The sequence below is a fragment of the Anas platyrhynchos genome, chromosome 3 (assembly GCF_047663525.1).
Source record: "Anas platyrhynchos isolate ZD024472 breed Pekin duck chromosome 3, IASCAAS_PekinDuck_T2T, whole genome shotgun sequence".
NCBI lineage: Eukaryota > Metazoa > Chordata > Aves > Anseriformes > Anatidae > Anas > Anas platyrhynchos.
The window spans coordinates 22,369,452-22,387,816 of record NC_092589.1 but is presented as its reverse complement, the minus strand read 5'-3'; the positions used below and the strand labels follow the sequence as shown (position 1 = coordinate 22,387,816).

The 18,365-nt window shown below is 37.2% G+C and overlaps 1 long non-coding RNA gene across 8 annotated transcripts in view; it reads right to left on the bottom strand.

Annotated features, from left to right (window-relative positions):
* Positions 1-18,365, bottom strand: part of LOC106015850 (uncharacterized) — a 42,113-nt gene that overhangs the window by 10,242 nt on the left and 13,506 nt on the right. The window contains exons 4-6 of one of the 8 annotated variants that reach the window (XR_011808070.1): positions 5,947-6,056; positions 1,864-5,284; positions 789-1,508 (exon numbers count right to left, since the gene is read on the bottom strand). The exons of 1 other annotated variant lie outside the window; for it this stretch is intronic. This is a non-coding gene — a long non-coding RNA (uncharacterized lncRNA). 6 more of the 8 variants (XR_011808071.1, XR_011808072.1, XR_011808074.1 and 3 more) reach the window with 6 other exon arrangements.

Sequence of the window (18,365 nt, the reverse complement as noted above, 5' to 3'; positions counted from 1 at the left end):
AAAATATTTTGTGGCATCTTGGGCTCTCTTCGTTTGCCACATAGCAGAATTAGTATGCCAAGCTGTCCTACAGCAGTAGAAAAATGTAGAAATTATTGAAATGGTGAGGTGGTTCAAATAGTGAATGACCTGTTTAAGGGAGCTGATACAATGTAGGAGGTAATACATCCTTCCACTTCTTGAAATAATTAATTCAACCATATTACGTTAAATCAAAGCTGATTTGCTTTTCTTTACATAAATAAAAAATAAAAATAGGTGAGCACTTGATTTTTTTATTCACCCACCCACAAACTCTCCAGAGGAAAAATGTTATCTCCATCGTTTTCAAACAATGCAAATGATGGCTTAGATCCTGCCGGCCCTTCACACTGTGAAGTGGACTTTGGTGAAAGCATTGTCTTTCTCCTCTATCTCTGTCTTGGTTCTTCCTTTAACAGCCATTTGCTGCCATTAACTGGACACTTCCAAACTCCTCCAAAGTCCTACAGCATCTGGTCCATGGGCCAGATGCCATAAATGCTGATTCATGCTGGAGAGAGCCCCAAATCCAATTATTACTGCTTAGGGGAGAGGGTTGTTTGTGTTTGTTTTTTTTTTCATCTTCAGATGCTATTTGTTCCTTATGCTGTGTTTTTGGCCACATAATAGTAAACTGTGCTGAGTAACCTAGACGTGTAAAATATGACGCTTCACCCCACTGCATTCTGTTCCATGCCATCAACTAGATGCATGACAAGTGACCAAGATATAGGAAGTTGTTTTTTTCCTGATTAATTGTTTATTAAAAAAAAGTGTCTATATTCCTGTTATTTCATTTTGTTTTGTTTTTAGACAACTAATGGATGGATTTTATTTATTTAGTGTAACTTAGTTTGGGTGTTCATCTTGAAGGGAAACATTTGAGCAACCATGTTTTATCCAGAACAGTGGTCTTTCAAAAGACCTGATTGGAAGGCAGAGGACAAATGGAGGAAGGAGAAGGCTTTCTCTGTGTTTCACTAAATGGTTTCCAGAATCTCTCTTTCAAAAAATATCCATTGACTTCTCTTTCATCATCTAACGCTCCACTTTCACTCTTTTTATTTATTTATATGTGTGTGCGTGTGTGTGTATAATATGTATAAAACTGGGAAGGGAGATTATTTTATTCACCAAGAGTATTTAATTTATTCTCCAAAACTTCTGTTCCTTTCAGTATATCATCAACTGTCTTAGGAAAGTCTCATGCTTATTTTTACTCATCACCTTTGTCAGTCTTGAGTTACATATATGATGGTCACAGTATCAAAGTATATTTTTTCTTTTTCTCTGGTGCAAAGAACTGCCCAGTTCCCCATCCAATCCAGTGTCTGGTGTATGAGGGCTTACTTGTCATTAAGCTGATTTGTGAAAAATACTAATCAGTTTTCATAAGAGTCTGCCAGCCAAAAATTAATTCCGTCATCCACTGAAAGCTCTTGGGCCTAATTCTTGCTGATTTCCATGAAGGTTCCTTGATTTACATCCTGAAAGGGGAGAAAAATCAGGATGCTGGTGTGCAATGTGCTTAATATTAGGGAAGATATCAGGGTTCTATTTCCATCAATCTGAATTCTGCCAGGCAAATGTCTCAGAAGGAACTTAATTTAAAAAAAAATATTTCTTGGAATCAAAGTCACCTTAGATTAGATGAAACAGACAAGGACATCAGTTTTAAGTTTCTGTTTCCTAAGGAAGCTTGTTTAGTTGCTTAGTGTCAGAGGCTTCTAATTATTCTGGATATGTTTTTCACTTTTTTAATCAGTTCACACACTACTGTTTCTATTAGTACAAAAATCTGCCATATGTTTTTACAGTGAGCAAGCTAATCTGAACACTGACCTTCACAGTATTGTCACTGGCTATGCTCAAAGCTGACTTTGTAGGGAGCGTTTTCATCGGTGGTGTCAAAAACCTTCAATAATTAAAGTTACTATCACATATGTACTTTTTTTTTCTTTTCTTGTAATAAAAGAAGTCTCCTCTAGAGCAAACAAAGAGAGAAAAAATTAATTGATCTGACACTTGAGCTGAGAAGACATACTTTAAGGAATACCACTTAAAGGAAAAGGAAGTTTGGAGTCTCAAATAATTAAAATGAGAATTTAGCCAAGCAAATGAAGGCATTTTCTTTCAATATGCTACTTTGTGTAGGCTAGAAAAGTCTTTCTGTATGTCTTATATTGCTAGACTTTATTTCTGAACTTCAGAAAAACAGCAGGATTAAGTTCAGACTACCTTTTTCTTTGAAGGAGGTAATAGTAATAAAATTTTAAATATATAATTTTCTTCGGGATGTGTGTGGTATAAATATATGCACATATGTCCACTTAAGGATGCACATTTGTCTCATTTTTTTTTGTAAATCTTTGGTAGGCTCTTCTGTAAAGTAACCAGTACTTCACCTAAGGAAAAAATATGACTACAAGGTAATACATTCTAAAAAATTAGTAAAATGGGGGGGGCACAGAGGGGAACTCTGCTTTGGCAATAGATTGATAATGAAAAGATGAAATCCTTAGCATTAAAGAATAAGAATATTCTGTTTTTAATCCCTAACAGGTGGCAATTTTCTTTGTGAAAGTAAAGAATCTAAGATACAGAGTTTGATGAAATAATGTGTACCTATCTGTACTAGTCATGTTGTTATATATGTTCTATGTTTCTTTTAGAATCTTAGAATCATTAAGGTTGGAATCATTAAGACCTCCAAGATCATCTGGTCCAACCATCCCCCTATTCATCCATAAAGCATGTCCCTAAGCACCACATCCAACCTTTCCTTGAACAACACCCCCAGGGATGGTGACTCCACCACCTCCCTGGGCAACCCATTCAATGCCTGACTGCTCTTTCTGAGGAGAAATGTCTCCTCATTGCCAACCTGAACCTCCCCTGGTGCAACTTCAGGCCATTCCCTCTAGGCCTAGTTAGTTATCTGTGAGAAGAGGCTGACCCCCAGCTCCCCACACCTTCCTTTCAGGCAGTTGCAGAGAGCAATGAGGTCTCCCCTGAGCCTCCTCTTCTCCAGACTAAACAACCCCAGTTCCCTCAGCCGCTCCTCACAGGCCTTGTGCTCCAAGCCCTTCGCCACCTTCATAGCCCTTCTCTGGACTCTCTCAAGCACCTCCATGTCCTTCTTGTAGTGATGGGCCCAAAGCTGAACACAGCACTCGATGTGCGGCCTCACCAGAGCTGAGTGCAGGGGGAAGATACTTACATCTTAATCCATCAGTTTACAAATCTTTTATGTCCAGCTGTCAGTAGAGGATATTTCAAGGCCCCCAAACTTTTTCTACTTTTGCGTTTTAGCTCAGCTTGCAATTTTGTGAGTAATACAAGCTCTCTTTAAACTAGTGAGGTTTCTTGTCAATAGGAATCTGCAAAATGGAGTCTTTAGTGAAGTATCTATCTTAGCCTGTCTTCATTTTTGCCTGTAACTTCATTTGTGAGCTACAAAGAATTCATAGCAATATACTTCAAGAATAGTGAATATTTTCTTTGATTATATAAATAAATAAGGCAAGTATATGAAACAAGATCATTCCATCTGTTTGGAGAGTTCCCATAAAAGGGATGGAGGAGAAGACAAACATTTATTGGAAGGGAAGTTTCCCTCCCTGTAATGGCCACAATAAATATGTGTGTTGAAGAAAAATGGATGCAAAAAGAAGACATGCACACCTGATGTTGAAGAAAAGCTTGTTCATGCTTAATACATTGAAGAAATTGTTCAAGAGCTGCTCATCCATGTTAAAAAATATTACCTCTGTAATTCTGCCAAGGACAGTGAGACCTATTGTAGTTGACTGAATAAAGTACTGGTCGTTCAAGTTAAAGTGTCATAAGGGCAGCTATAATTTATACACACAATTTTTCTAACACATCCAAAACATTCTCTTAAGAATCAGGCCATATTCTTGGACAACATTAATTGGTACAGCTAATTAAAGCCAGTGCCTCTATGCCAGGTTTTCTGAGCTGTGTCTCTTGTCTACCATGCATTACTTTGCCTATTTGCACAACTTGTTCATTTTAAATTTTACCTGACATCTTGTGTGCTTGTATCTTCCAATTTTAACAATCATGGCAGAGATTTGTTTAGTTTAAAGTAAGAATGGATTAAAAAAAGTGCTAGTCTAAACTTATATGTAAAGCTGAAATGCATAAGGGGTCACGAAGGACAGGACAGAGCCTATAGTTTGTGCAGGAGTTACTGTGATTAGATAAGCTTTATGGCAATCATCATCAGGAATTGTATTGTGGGTCAGTCAGGAACCAACTTGGAAAGAAGATTGACCATATGGATGTGAACCTAATGGATTTGTATTTTAATACACAGGGAAAGCTGATGTTAAATAATAATATATATTAATAAAAAAGTGCGAATAGGTCTTATGACAACATCTCTTGTGCCAGCTCACCAGCTTGGAGGACTGCGGAGAAAGAAAAAATGAGAGAAACCAGTGAAGTAAATGCATTTAGCATTTAGGGGTGCAGGGGAGCAGGAAGGGAGATTATGGTTGAAAAGGCACTATGCAGTCTATTTTCAGAAGAGCCTGCATATCAGTCTCATACCCAGGTATTTACAAGAAGGACAGCTTTGTCCAGTAACAATGGTTTGCTGGGTCTCAGCTGTAAAGCATGCCAGGTAGGACTGTGGTTGCAACTTTGCTTTTGTTTGCTCTCTGCTGAAAGGCTGTCTCTGACAGCTGGATTCTAGTTAGAGCTGGTCCTCAAAGCCAATAGGTGAAGGCAGCAGAAATATTGTCTTTCTGCTTTTTACCTCCATGGACTGGGTACAGCAGTAATCCTATGTCATGAATTGACCACATTGTCACAGCAATGGTATTTAAAATGATCCCTTTTCCCAGCTGCCAAGATACTTCTGCCTCACTGAAGCCAATCCATATGCTTTTTGTGCTCATACTGTAAATCAAATCAACAAAAACATACATCTTGAAAAATAAAAATGTGTAAATTTGATTATTCACTGTCTCCCCAAAGTAGAGGGTTGAATGGGTTCAGACAAGAAAGCAGTAACATATGTGGGGAGGGAAAGAGTGATGAGAGAGGAGTGAAAGATCTCCTTATGACCAGTGGGAAGTACAGCCTGGATCCAGAATTAAGACTTCATGGTTTGGACTTGCTTGCAGAGGTTTGTGTGTATGTGTCTCAGTGTCTGCAGTCAAGCAGATGTTGAATGCATTCTGGAAGCTCAGAGAAAGTGGCTGAGCTGAGATGCTGAGCAAATAGAGAGGAACTAGAATTAAAAAAAAAAAAAAAAAAGTCGATTAAGTGATTGTTTTCCACTGAAAGGGGCCTCATTCTGTTTCTATTCATTCACCTTTTAGGCAAACTCCTAAACAAGTTGCATATAAACCAACTTACCACCTGGTATTCCAGCTAGCAGAGGCAAGCTAAGAACCAGTCTTTGCTTCTGCAACTGAACTAAAACCTAACAAGTACCTACCACTTGCACCTCCCCCAGACCATGGAAAGCAGGGCATAGGTCTGTCACAGATGGAAGAGATGCAGGGAGCTAATAAAGTCAAGAGCAGTAATATCTTTCTCCTTCAGTTTCTGAAGGTTATAGGTGGAAAAGTTCAGCACTTTGCCTTGTGTGCTATTGTTGTCCCTCTTAACTTGTTTAGGTTTTTTCCCTTTTCTTTGAGACTGGTCTCCCATATATTCTAGCAGAAAGAAAGGGGTGTTTCTACTCTCATAATTCCTTCCCTGTAATAGAAAAGTGTTAATACGCAAAAGATCAATTCCATTACAGAAACTGGGGTGACACAGTTTACTCCCCATACTTTTCCAATCAAATAAATGTGAGTGCATCAACTTATCTAGTCAGCCAAACACTGAAAGTTTCCACAACCTATATAACTGTTAGTAATGACAAAAAGGTTTCACATTATCTACCTCATCCACATTTCCTCAGAGATCAATATAGCTGAGCACGTCTTCTGCATTCTTCCATAAGGAGACAAATAATAAAACTTAGTTGCATCAAATGTATGTAGAAACCAGTTCTAAATGGAAAAGAAGGGGGAAAAAATCTAAAAGAATATCAATACAATGTTAGAATTACATTATTTGAAACAAGGATGAATGGGATAGCACAAAGTCAAAAGGATTTACTCAGCAACTTTCCAGAGGTGATAAATGATCTTTGTTAAAACATGGTCGGCACAATGCATTTTACTAACATGTAAAGTATTTCAGTTTGGTAATTTGAAAATGTCACAATGTTGAAATTCCTCAGTGGGCTTTGTGGTGAGGGGAGGGAATATTAACACCTCATAGAGGATTTACTTTGCTAACTTTAGGCAAGTTCTAGCCTCTTGAAAAGCCTCAGTTACTTAGACTTGTGGTTTTGTGCTGCCAATACTCTATAGGGTGGTTTGGTGGAGGTTTAGAGCTGGAACTTCTGCAACCTCTGCTTAGAAACCCTGTTTGAACTCATACTATATATTTTGTGGGGCAGGAATAGACCTCAAAAATACAGATAGATTTGAAGTCCTCAAGTGCCATTCATCTCTATGGAAATGTATTGCTTGTTCCCTGAGTCTCACTCAGTTCTGCTCTCTGCAAGCAGGAATACTAGCTCATCTCTACCATGCAAAGATACCATGAGCTCATTAATACTTGTGATTTTGTATGGCAACACTGAAGATACTGCTTTTAGTTTCTGTAGTCATTCACATTTGTGCCTATGAAATGGTGTTAGTTTCTCTCTTTTCCTGTATATGAAATATACTTGGGCCTACATTCACTGACTGGCTTTAAGGTCAATAATGCAAAACTTAACATGTATTATTAAGCATTTTCAGTCTTGCAATGTTTGGTTCCTAATAAAGAGTTCAAATATTGTGCTACATGGGAAATATCTCCAGGTAAAATGTGTCTTTGAAAGCTAGGTTCATCTACTGCATCCTCTGTAAGACACAGTTCAAATCTGTTTTGCCTCAGTGAGGAGCATGGCATATAATAACGTATGTAGTGTAGCAAAAAAGCATGGCCTACAGGCACCAAAATTATGCCATGATGCGTTTTGGTTTTCTCATGAGTAATTAATGAAGTTTGTCTGTCAAATAAAGCCTTGATTGTTCATCACAAATTAACAAACTACTGTGAAAGTTACAAGGAATCTACATAATTCTGTGCAAAGAAAGCAACTAGCCCCCACCACCATCACTTTTCTGTGAAAGTCCTAACCAGCTTGCATTTGTTTAAGGGAGGTCATTCTGATATTAGTGCTCAGGTTGGCATCATCTTGACCCTAGAACCTATGTGACCAAAACAACTTTCAAGTCCTGGGCAGCACCCAATTGGGCTGCAGGATCCAACTTCATATCCCACAGGCTACAGGCAAGCCACCATATCTGTTTCACATGTGAATGCTGGTTTTGTTCACAGACTCAAGTAAGCTCTTGTGATTTGAGTTTTGGAGTTGCATTGTGTCGAGAGACTTCTAAACGTACCCTGTAGATGGATTAGAATAACCCTTTTTAACCCAAAGCTATGTTTTGAAACCATTATTCATACTGACTTCTGTAGGCTTACTTGTTGTGTAAGATGTTACCCAGCATATCAGAACCTGGGCTACTAAAGTCATGAGTTCACTTTGTCTATTCATGCTGTTGCACATCTGTTCCTCCAAGTATCCAAGACAGCACTATCTTGAGCTGCAAGCTGTACCACTAGAAGAGTTGCATGTTCAGACCCCTGAGAAAGAGCATATCAACTGGAAAATACCCATTAATACATGAAATTATTTGTAAGACACAGTCCCCTGAAATTCACCTTAAGCTATTGTCCTTGGTGCTATTGTGATATCATTCTGCTGTCAGTCTTGCAATACACTCAAATCACATATCACTAAGTCTTTCTGAGCCGAGGTAACTCCTCTCTTCAGAACCTTCCAAAGTAATTACAAATCCAAGCTGTACTCTAAAGAGAGAAACCTTTCAGGGATTAAATATCATTCTAAGTAAGAAACAAGCCCAGAAGAAATACATTGAAGAGATTTCATTTTCTAACCAGTGGGTTTGGTGGGTGTTGAAGATCGTTACTCTGTTTCTTCTCTCTTTATAGACAGTAAGTTGTAAATATTGGCATTCCTTGTAGGTCCTTTCCAACCTTGTGTTTCCATGATTTCTATGACTCCTACATAACACACAATAAATAAATAAATAGAAGCTACACAGAATAAAATCAGTAAAACAATTTAAGGTTCCAGACCTTAAATCTCTACAGCCTCAAATCATCTCCAGGTCCTTGATAAACAAGGGTCCACATGGATACCTTTTCAAGCAAGCACCAAAGTAAGAATGAATAGCACCAAAACCATGCAGCAGTAGGTATCTAGTAGTCTTTCATTATAACGTCATTTATATGTCAAATTCATACTAGGACAAAAATGACTTGGAGTTTCCCAAGGTGTTTGAGGGAAGGTTCATGAGTTCTCATTGTCCATTCCCCAGGTCCAAACTCTCACTAGGTGTCCCCTAAACGTACGTAATACAGAAATGTAAAGGGAATCATACCAGTTTTTAGATGTCTTGAACTTGCAACTACCAGTAGCAGATATAAAATGAGTGTAGGAGTGCTCTATAGCCTCTGAAATAAATAAATTACTTGATGTAACAGGTGCAGGAATGTGGATCTTGCCAAAGTCTGTGTCATTCTTTAATCTACAGAACATGTGGCCTCTTCATATTTATGGATGCCCTATGGTTTATGATAATGTACTGAGGAGTTAGAAGAATGAAAAAATGACCATTAAGAGAAGAAAGGCATCTTTTAGCTATACTGTCTTTGTGTTACAGCATAAAAATAACCAATAACATGATTTGTATTTATCAAACGAAATATGTGGGCTTTTAAATATTTCCATAAATAAATAAATTTAAATTTAAATAAATATATTTTTTAAGATTTATTCCCTTTATCTTAGGAAGTGAGTTTCAGTAAAGCCAGAAATGAGGTGTTGGACCTGTTTCTGCACCTTCTGTGTTGATTTTTATAGGTTAAATGCATCTTACTCCAGAGATAATCCCATTCTAGACTGCAAACAACAGAGCAGAAACTGACTCCTTATCTTATTTGTACAACATCCAGCACTGTTGTAATAAAAATATTTAGTAATGGCAGCATGCATTCTCAGGAACACTCCTGCAGTACAGAACTTTTCAATAAGGAGCAAAACATTAAATGTGGAACTTCTAATTAGCTTTGGCTTGTCAAAGCAAAAACCCTTTAGGAAAAGTGTATATTCATTAAGTTCTCATCTAAAGGAAATGTTTGAAACATTTTATAACTGACAAGTAACGTGTTTTTGGAATGGCATTTCATTTCACAGTGTGTGAATTCATAGTTAAAAAGAACTGAAAAGGAAAAAAGTTTTAAAAAATGTACTATCCAGATGAAATAGATGTTGTGCCAGCTGACCAACATTTTTTGGACAGAGATTATGGATGTCAGTTCAAGAAACTGTTCTTCATTTTTTAACTTTTTCCTCACAGGTCAGGGAGGGGATAGTATTAAAAAATGCATAATGAATAGGAAAACTATTTCTTCCTAAACTATATGTGTGCAGCATGAAGAACTGTAGCAAAATGAAGCCTCAGCTGAAGTGAGCATACAGTGTATTGATTTTTGTGAAGAAATTTTTAGATTCTTTTATTTCTTTTAGGGAAATGCACTGTTAAGCTTAGTTAAAAGGGGGAGAGGCAAACCAAGTCCTGCGATGTCTTTCATGCTGCTTTCTGAAGATGGCTTTAGAAAACCAGAAAGTAGAAAGCCATTTTAAAGTGATTTGCGAGAAGGGTATATACCTCTACAGAGAAACCTTCGTTTGGGTCATTTGGATTTCTCTCTTTTCCCTGGAAGCAGCTAGTCAAAACTGTCTGTATGCAACAGAAAGATAAAAATTTCAATTAGGTTGAGTGCTGTCATAAGCAGACTACATGAGAAGGCTTGAGATAATATGCATTACATATTGATGTCTATCAGCCCTGAGAACATAGCCATGTTTTATTCCATGCCCCTTTTGTAGGTTTGGCAGCAGTGGCACCCAATAAAGGCCTAATCATATTAATTTATGCCCCTATCAATTATGCATTCAGATTCTCCCGATGGCTTGTCAGTTTTTATTCACTATTTTCTGAAAAATACGCCTATTACAGTTACTGAGCAAATAGGAGGACTGTCAGAAACCGAGATTTAAAGAATATTACTTAAAAGGGGTGGGTTTCTTTAATTTATAAATCTTGTATTATATGTCATGCATTTGTTAGTTTTAAAAGAGGTGACAGTGCAGGGACAGATGTCACATTAAGGACTTTCTGAAGACAAGGGGAGAAGTCTCCTTAAGAAAGCTCTGTGATTTATTCAATTTTTCTTGAAAGCAAAGTGTTCTGTGGTCTGCAGATGTAGTAAAAATGTATCAGCTTTGTTAGTTTAATATGAATTTGATTTTGTGTCTCTCAAATGATGTCTATCAATGAAGTACTTAAAAGTATTTCCAGTTTGTAAACTGATCTCTTTTCTGGTACAGGAAACTGTTCTATATCCAGAAATACATTAGGATCTTGAACTGCATTCTTGAGTCAGTACCTACATTTAGAGTAGTCATAAGCAGTAAATATGACAGATAAATAGTTGTAGTGTCTGAAGTACAGCTACTGCCCCATTCAGTAACATCTACCAAGGAGTAGCCTATACTGGCAACTTCAAAATTACCTTGATTTTGACATGAGGCAAGTCCAGCCTGCCCCATTCATACATACTGCACTATTTGAATGGGTCCAGGACTAAAACTGCTCTTTGGAGGCAAGTCTCCCAGATCTCTCCACAGACAGCATTTAGATTTGTATCACTGAGCAGTCTCAGAGATCACAGTCAGGGCTTCTTGCTGTGAAAATAACCTGAGCTGGGCTGGAGACTGGGCAGATTCCTGGTCCTTTCCTGCCAAACCAGTGAAAAGGACCAAAGTTTATCTCCAGCAGCTGGAGGTCCTGTCTAGATCACAACCCACTCAAGGTCAGGCCACTCGACTTGTGTTCTCGGGTTTACTGAAATACCAAAAGAATAACATCTAACGAAAAAGTAGATCTTGGCACTGACTGTCTCACTTCTTAGTATTTCAAACTTTACTGTTTTACCCATTCCCTGCCACTGACCACCGCTGAAGGTATGTCTCTCTTCTTCCATCCTCCCTCACTTTAACAACATCCACTTCAGCTTCTTCTCTTCATCCTCACTCAGCTCGAGCTTCTCCCTCCTACCTGTATAGCACTTAACCCAATTTCACATACTTTTATACCATTCTCTATGCTATCAGGCTTCCCATCACCATTCTTTTAAGAGTACAGTTTTTAACTAAGGTCCCAAGTATGGAAAAATAGCTTAGAGAAAACAAAAAAGGAAGAAAATCTCAGAAGTTCTAATGCTGTTGTATTTTCCTATCTGATATGCTGTGGGTTGGAGTTGCCTCTCTCTGGGTTAGCCCAGAAATGCATCCCTTCTGTTCTGAGCAGTATTTAAGGACACTGGTGACAGGCCCACAGTCCCTAGGCAGAGGTCTGGGCCCCCTCACTTCAGTCTGTGCTGCAAGCCTTGCTCCTGCCTCCTGATAGCATCAGTTCAATCCAGTTAACATACCACAGAATCTCTATCCAGGGACTTTTCTGGGGCCCGTCTCTTTTTGCAGAGTTTCCAACCCTTCTGTCACTGAGCTTGGCCTTCTCCCCTGCTGGAAAGTTCACCAGGATAAGAGCCATCCTTTTTGCATGATGAAGTCCTGGTGAGCCCTGCAGAGCACTTTTTGCTGTTTCAGTGAAGGTATCTCCCCTTCCTAACAGGAGAGGAAGATTCACATGGAGGGGATCTCTTTTGGTACTACAGTTTTCATACTATATAGGCAACAAAAACAAACTGTCAGGTCTCACCCTTGCAAAATCCTCTCTAGCTTCAATACACATGGAGAACTGAGGCCTATGTTTTTTGTTTTCTTCACCCACACCTGAGTGTGTGTTGCTTTTCTGCCTAACCACTTAAATAATTAATGAAGACTGAACTTTTGCCTATTAAACAAACTTGTTTTTCCTTCCCTATAAATTCATCCACCCTTGCAAAGTACTTCAGCTTTGCAATGGGCTGTACCTTCCCTTACTTCTGGCTCTTTGAAGATTTTGCTCTTTGTTCAGCGAAGTTCTCAGTTCCAGGAACATGTACCACATTACCTAAATCATCCCAGTGTTTATTTTACCCTGACGTTGTTAATGAGGCGTAGCTATGTTATAGCATTTAAAATCTTTGTAGTATCTTAAACATATTGTATCTTAAAATATCCCCTTCAGGTATAGAAGTATTATTCAAATCACATAAATGGAGAAGTAAAAACAAATGTTTCGGGATTTGCCTAAGGCCATGCAATAAGTCAATGTCAGAGCCAAGAGTCAAACCCACCTATTTGTGGTGAGTCATCCCACGCTGGCATGATTTTTTGTATTACTACTATGGAAAACAGCCTATTCATTGAGTGCAGTACTCGTCTCAGTCATTTCATGAACTGACTTTAGCAGTTGCCTTCCCTTTAATAACAACTTTCCCAGAAATGCTTGTGCTAACCTAACTCCATGTATTTCCTACGTATCTACACAGGGAGTAAGAAGCAGCATATGGAACACAGCTTGAATTGTTGTGTTGTGTTTTACTTTTTTATTTCTCTTGGAATTTGTTTTTGTGTGTGTGTGTTTTTCCTCAAAAAGGCTGGAAATTAAAAAGAAATAGAGCGGACTCTGTTTCTAATGTGCTGGGAAGATTTCCTATGCCTGCCCTTGAAATTTAAAAGTATCTGGACAGCCGTTTACCTTACGGAGTTGAATAGTAGTTCCAGCTCCATTATTTTCCTTTATTTTGTAAGGGTTTACCAAGGCTCTTACGGAAGGAGGTGTGTTTGTGTACATGCATGCAAAGGGGAGAGAAACATAGAGGCAGCAAATATGTTTGAGAGCATTTTTGCTGAGAGTAGGTAATCCAAAAAGTGATGAAATAATAAAGTGACAAGACCTGGCCTGAACATCTAGAACTTTGATGGTGTTTGGCAGGGAAAATTAGACCAATTAAAGGGTGCCTCTGGGAAGCTTTACCTTACATGACCAGAACTTCTACACAACATCTTGGTGCACTTGGCACTTTTACAGGGATAACATTCATGTGAATATGAATGCTTTTGCCAGTATGTTAGTCATCTGTGGGATTTTACCCTGCACATGGTATGGGTGCATTTCTGCATTGCGTTTTGTTTTATCCTAGCAATTTTCTCTTCATCATTACACTAGCCATTTTCACATTAGTGTATATGGATCTTAAGTGTTTCCCTTCACCAGCAGCCTGATGATTATACAGTAACACTTGCAAAAAAAAACAAAAGTGGTACATCTTTTAAACAGAGTCAAAGGCACGGAAGAGCACTTTTGGATTGCACTGAGATATGTTTTCTCTCTTCCTAGAAAAACAGTATGAATCCAGATAGTATCATAAAAGGACCTAGAAAGAAGAGAAATATTGTCAGATAGTACATGAATGAGTCTGCCTGGAAAACAAAGCTGATAATGCTGTACTTAGGAGGGAAAGACAAAACACAATTTTTGTATGGGACAAGAGACTTCATCAAGTGATAAGACAAAGGGAAATGGCCTCAAGTTGCACCGGGGGAGGTTGAGGTTGGATATTAGGAGAAATTTCTTTACTGAAAGGGTTGTGCGGCATTGGAATAGGCTATCTCTGTGTATGGTTTAGAGAGAGTGGGAACTGATGTTGGTGTTTGGTTTGTTTTTGTTTTGTTTTGTTTTGTTTCTTTCATGTCTCACCACCTAAACAGTTCAGGTGCAAGACACCGGTAAGATCAGAGATACTGATATATGGTACTGCAGTAAATAACATTTTGCCCTATTTTAGTCTCATACCTTAAGAAGAAGAGTTTTTGGATGGGTTTGGCAACTATGAACTTCAGGTTGGAAACACATTTCATCCTTGTGTCTGGCTGATGTGCACTTCTGTGCATGCTGCAGTCAGATGTTTTAACAAACGACTCTTGTTTTTAGGATATCATGTGAGCATTTGATAGACAGATTCATAAAAATATTTTCAATTGAATACTTTCTTATTACAAAACAGTATTCTGTACAAATGGAGATTCTGATGAACAGATCTATTTCTACTATATTTTCCATCCTTTTGAAAAATAATTCTAAAAAAGGAAATGTGAGTTCCTATACACAGTTTTTGTCTGACAGGAAAGAATACACACAGGTACTGACATGTTCTGTTATTGTCTTAATTGTTAATGTTGTACATTGTTTTAGAGGCCATCATTCCAAACCTGAATTATTAGAAAAGAATGCTTGCAGTAGCAATTCATGGAGAGAAAAACTGAAAGAATTGATGAGGAGGGTGCATAGAGTTTTATCTCAAGAGAATCTGAAAATCTAAAAACTTTCAAAACCATATTTAATTAAAGAATATTTTAGAAGAATCTACAAGTGTCTGAAACTTTGATTTCTCAAAGGTTTAAAAAGTAACAGTTTTGTGTCAAGGTGACAAAATTATGTTGAATTAGAGAACCTCATAGTTTATAGTTCCTAAAACTCAATCCAAAATGTACTTTAACAGTGAGATTGTTTCAAATATGATTTTTTTTAAATGAAGAACCTGTATGGATTGTATCACCTTAAGATAGGAAGTAGATGGCTAGAATGAAGTATATTAAAGATGGTGAATTTACTATTCCTCATCTTTACACATTGACCTTGTTTCTGTGTTCAGAAACCATACATAGAGTTGTCGAGTTGGTCAATAAACTAATCCAGCCATCAATAAAGCACACCTTCTTGTTTATTAATATGTGATTAAAAATGTATATGATAAAAAGATATTGACTGAGCAGAGTTTGGGTGACAAGAACAATTATAGCTTCAAGCCTAATCACTACATGAGCTGTTTAACCCAGTGAAAGTCAATAGCCCATTTCTGAACAATTACACTTTTTGTTTTAAATAAAGTGTTTGGATTTTCCTAGTGCTCTCATTTTCTCTTCATGGTTTAGGTATGTACACAGAAGGAGAAAACAAAAACACACACAATAAATTGCCTGGGATAATACAGCTTTATGGTCCTGGTATGATAAAGTTGTAAATATGTAGCAAATAGGATTTGTTTCAATTATAAATTTCTACACACAGATATATTAACATATGTATATCTCTTTTTTCAATTGCATTACTAGTTGCACAGGTCTTAGTCATATTTCTACTATGTCTAATTTATTAGACATATTTCTACAATTTCTTAGTCATATTTCTACAATGTCTAATTTATTTATTTACTTTATATAATTTATATATATATACAATATTCATATAATTTAGTTATATATTTTTCTCATTATTTTAAGCTAACGTCACCTTTTTACTGCATTCAGTCTAAGTGCTCCATCTTCATTTCATTAAAGTAGTTTTCATAAATCTAACATGAAATTTCAAATGGAAGCCATTTAATTCTTCCTTGATCTATTCTTAACTTTTGCAAATTTTTCAGACAGCAAAATGTGCTTTCACTCCAAAGCAACAATATAGCTTATATCCTGGTAACAACACAGAGAAGTTCGAACTGGGTGCATTTTAAACACCAGTAGGTTCCTATACAGTGGCTATTTTGGAGCAACTGGGACTGGTGAGTGGTCAGACATTCCCAAACAAGAGCACAGGGTCACTGGCTTGTCCCCACATTGTTAAAAATCAGCTGTGGGCCCTAAGGAAGCTGCATTAAGTATCTGGGCTATCCATAAACAGAAGATTTAGCCTTTTTAGCACTGGTTTATCTTGTCAACATTCAAGATCCAATGAAATTAATAGTACTCTCAGAGGCATTTGCACGTTCTAAGTCTTGAAGTGTAAGATCAGAAAGTTCCTTATCTATTCCATAAGTATCATGTTCGTTCAACAGTAATAGTGAGTAGCATCTCCACAGATATTTTTCCTACCTACTGATCATGTCATCTTCTCAATTCCTTTGCTGAATAAAATGACAAAGAGTTCAGAAACATAATGTTTTCCATTAATGCTAATACAATTCTAACATTTATTATTCTAAAATGCATTTGGTGTAGGTGAATGTAAAATTCACCTTGTCAATTGTTGGTATTTGAAGTTATTGTTTAATATGGAAGAACAAATGAGCAGAAGGAGAAACCTGCCATTGTGCTTACACAGCCTTAAAAGTCTAGGCTTCTTTGAAATTGATGCTGACACTATAAACATGCTTTTCTGAGGAACTTCATATTAATATGACGTATTAATGTCCTGATCCAACATTAAGTAAAAGTCAATAAGCTTTTCCCCTGACTGAAGCAAGAGGCACCATTTGAATCTTAGAAATCAGAGCAAGTCTACCAGGAGATAATTTCCACTTCCTTATGGTGTAGTTCCAGCATTTTTCCTGGTTGTCTGATTCTGGCCAGTACCATCCAAACCATGGTACACTAGCGAAGGTGGACCATTTTTATGGTCCAGCATGGTATCTCCTATTCAACAAGAAGAGATTTCTTTTTGGCAGGGGGGGAAAGACAGAGTGATTTGTGAAGGAAAATGGTCAGCCTTGATTCATTTTGGATGTTGGTGTCCAAAGCAAAGAGAATGCTTATCCAGCAAATAAATTGTTTCCATAAAAATAAATGAATGAAATTAATAAACAAACTCTTTAAATAGATGGCACAGTCAGTACCTCAGATGTACAGGTGAGGAATCAACAGTTCTTAGTAAAGAGATTGATCCAAATGACAAGCCAGGTCATCTAAGATACAAGACTTGTTCCAGGTTCTCATTAGGAGAAGACAACTCTGTAGCTAAGGAGTGGAGCTCCGGGAAGCCAGCCCTGGCAGCCTAACCACCTGCAGAGCTTATGGGATGTAACATCTCCACACAAGGTGCCAAGCACAGTATGAAAGGTCTGAATCTCTTTTTGTCTATGGCACAGACATGTCTGAGTGATTGCCAGTAGGTTCTAATCTGAAGAAAAAGCAGGATTTGATATCTTCCTGTCTCAAGATAAATAATAGTTTCTAAATAAATGTTGGGGAAGATATAAATATGCAGGCAATAAGTTATTCCTGAAGAAAGAGAGGTTCCTTAGCACTTTCAGATTATAGGTGTATCTCTCCCACCAAAAAACACTATTACTAAACAGTAAAAAAAAAAAAAAAAAAAAAAAAAAAAAGTCCTTGGTGTAAATTTATTGAGCTAAAAATCTCTTTTTCTGTGTTTAAATTTACTTGTCTGCTTAACTTCAAACTGACTCTGACTGCAGCATTGCTAATAGTATGCTTTGTTCCAGTCCATTACTTGATTCACTCATATGTTTAAAAATATTAGTACATTTAAGAATGTTGGTACATTTATGGCTCTAGTTAAACACATATACTATAGGTCTTTACTCTTCCACTAAATAAAACAAGACTTTAATTCATTTTAGATTTTATTTTTTTAAATACTCTCCCTCAGCACAACTCTAGCATGAGGTTTACAGTTCTCAGTATTTAGGGAAAGTTTACCTGCATTTTCATGAAACGAATAGCAAAGGTATGTTAATTCATTAGTAAGGCATATTGAAATAAGTGTGTAGTCACTGAGAAAAAACATACTTTTCAGGTTCTCATAACATAATGGTAAATCATTAACATAGGGCAGTGTTGACGATTTGTGTGGTGGCTGGGAAGTAACTATTTTTATTCATCTCAGCACCATTATTTATGAGACTGTTTCATCTTCAGCCTCATCCATGTATATGTACGATCCTCATCTTCATATGTAGTTCTACATATTTTCCCTTCTTCATCATCACCTCATTTTGTCCAAGCAGAAGATGGAGGCTTACTGAGCTTTCTGCTTGCTGTTGTCCTGGCCCATATATGCTGTATAAGATAGGACATTGATATGTCTATCACACTGAAAGCGTGCAGTGACTGCTTTTACAGTAGTTTCCATTTGACAGCAAGCATTCAAGTATTTGCAGTTTTCAAAATTTCAAGAATTTCCATTTTTTTGTTGTCAGAACATTCTGTCATGGATACTTAGTTTAAATGCAATTCTAATACTTGGTGGGAGAGCTAAACTTAGTAAGTCACACATTTTAGCTGCCAGATCTAAAGCACGTTCCACTTCTCTGCTGAAGTGTCACAACTAAACCTGTATATGCTTCTCATTCACATAAATGTGGACTAACTGCAACCAATAAATAAATAAATAAATATGGAAAATCCTCACCCCATGAAAGTA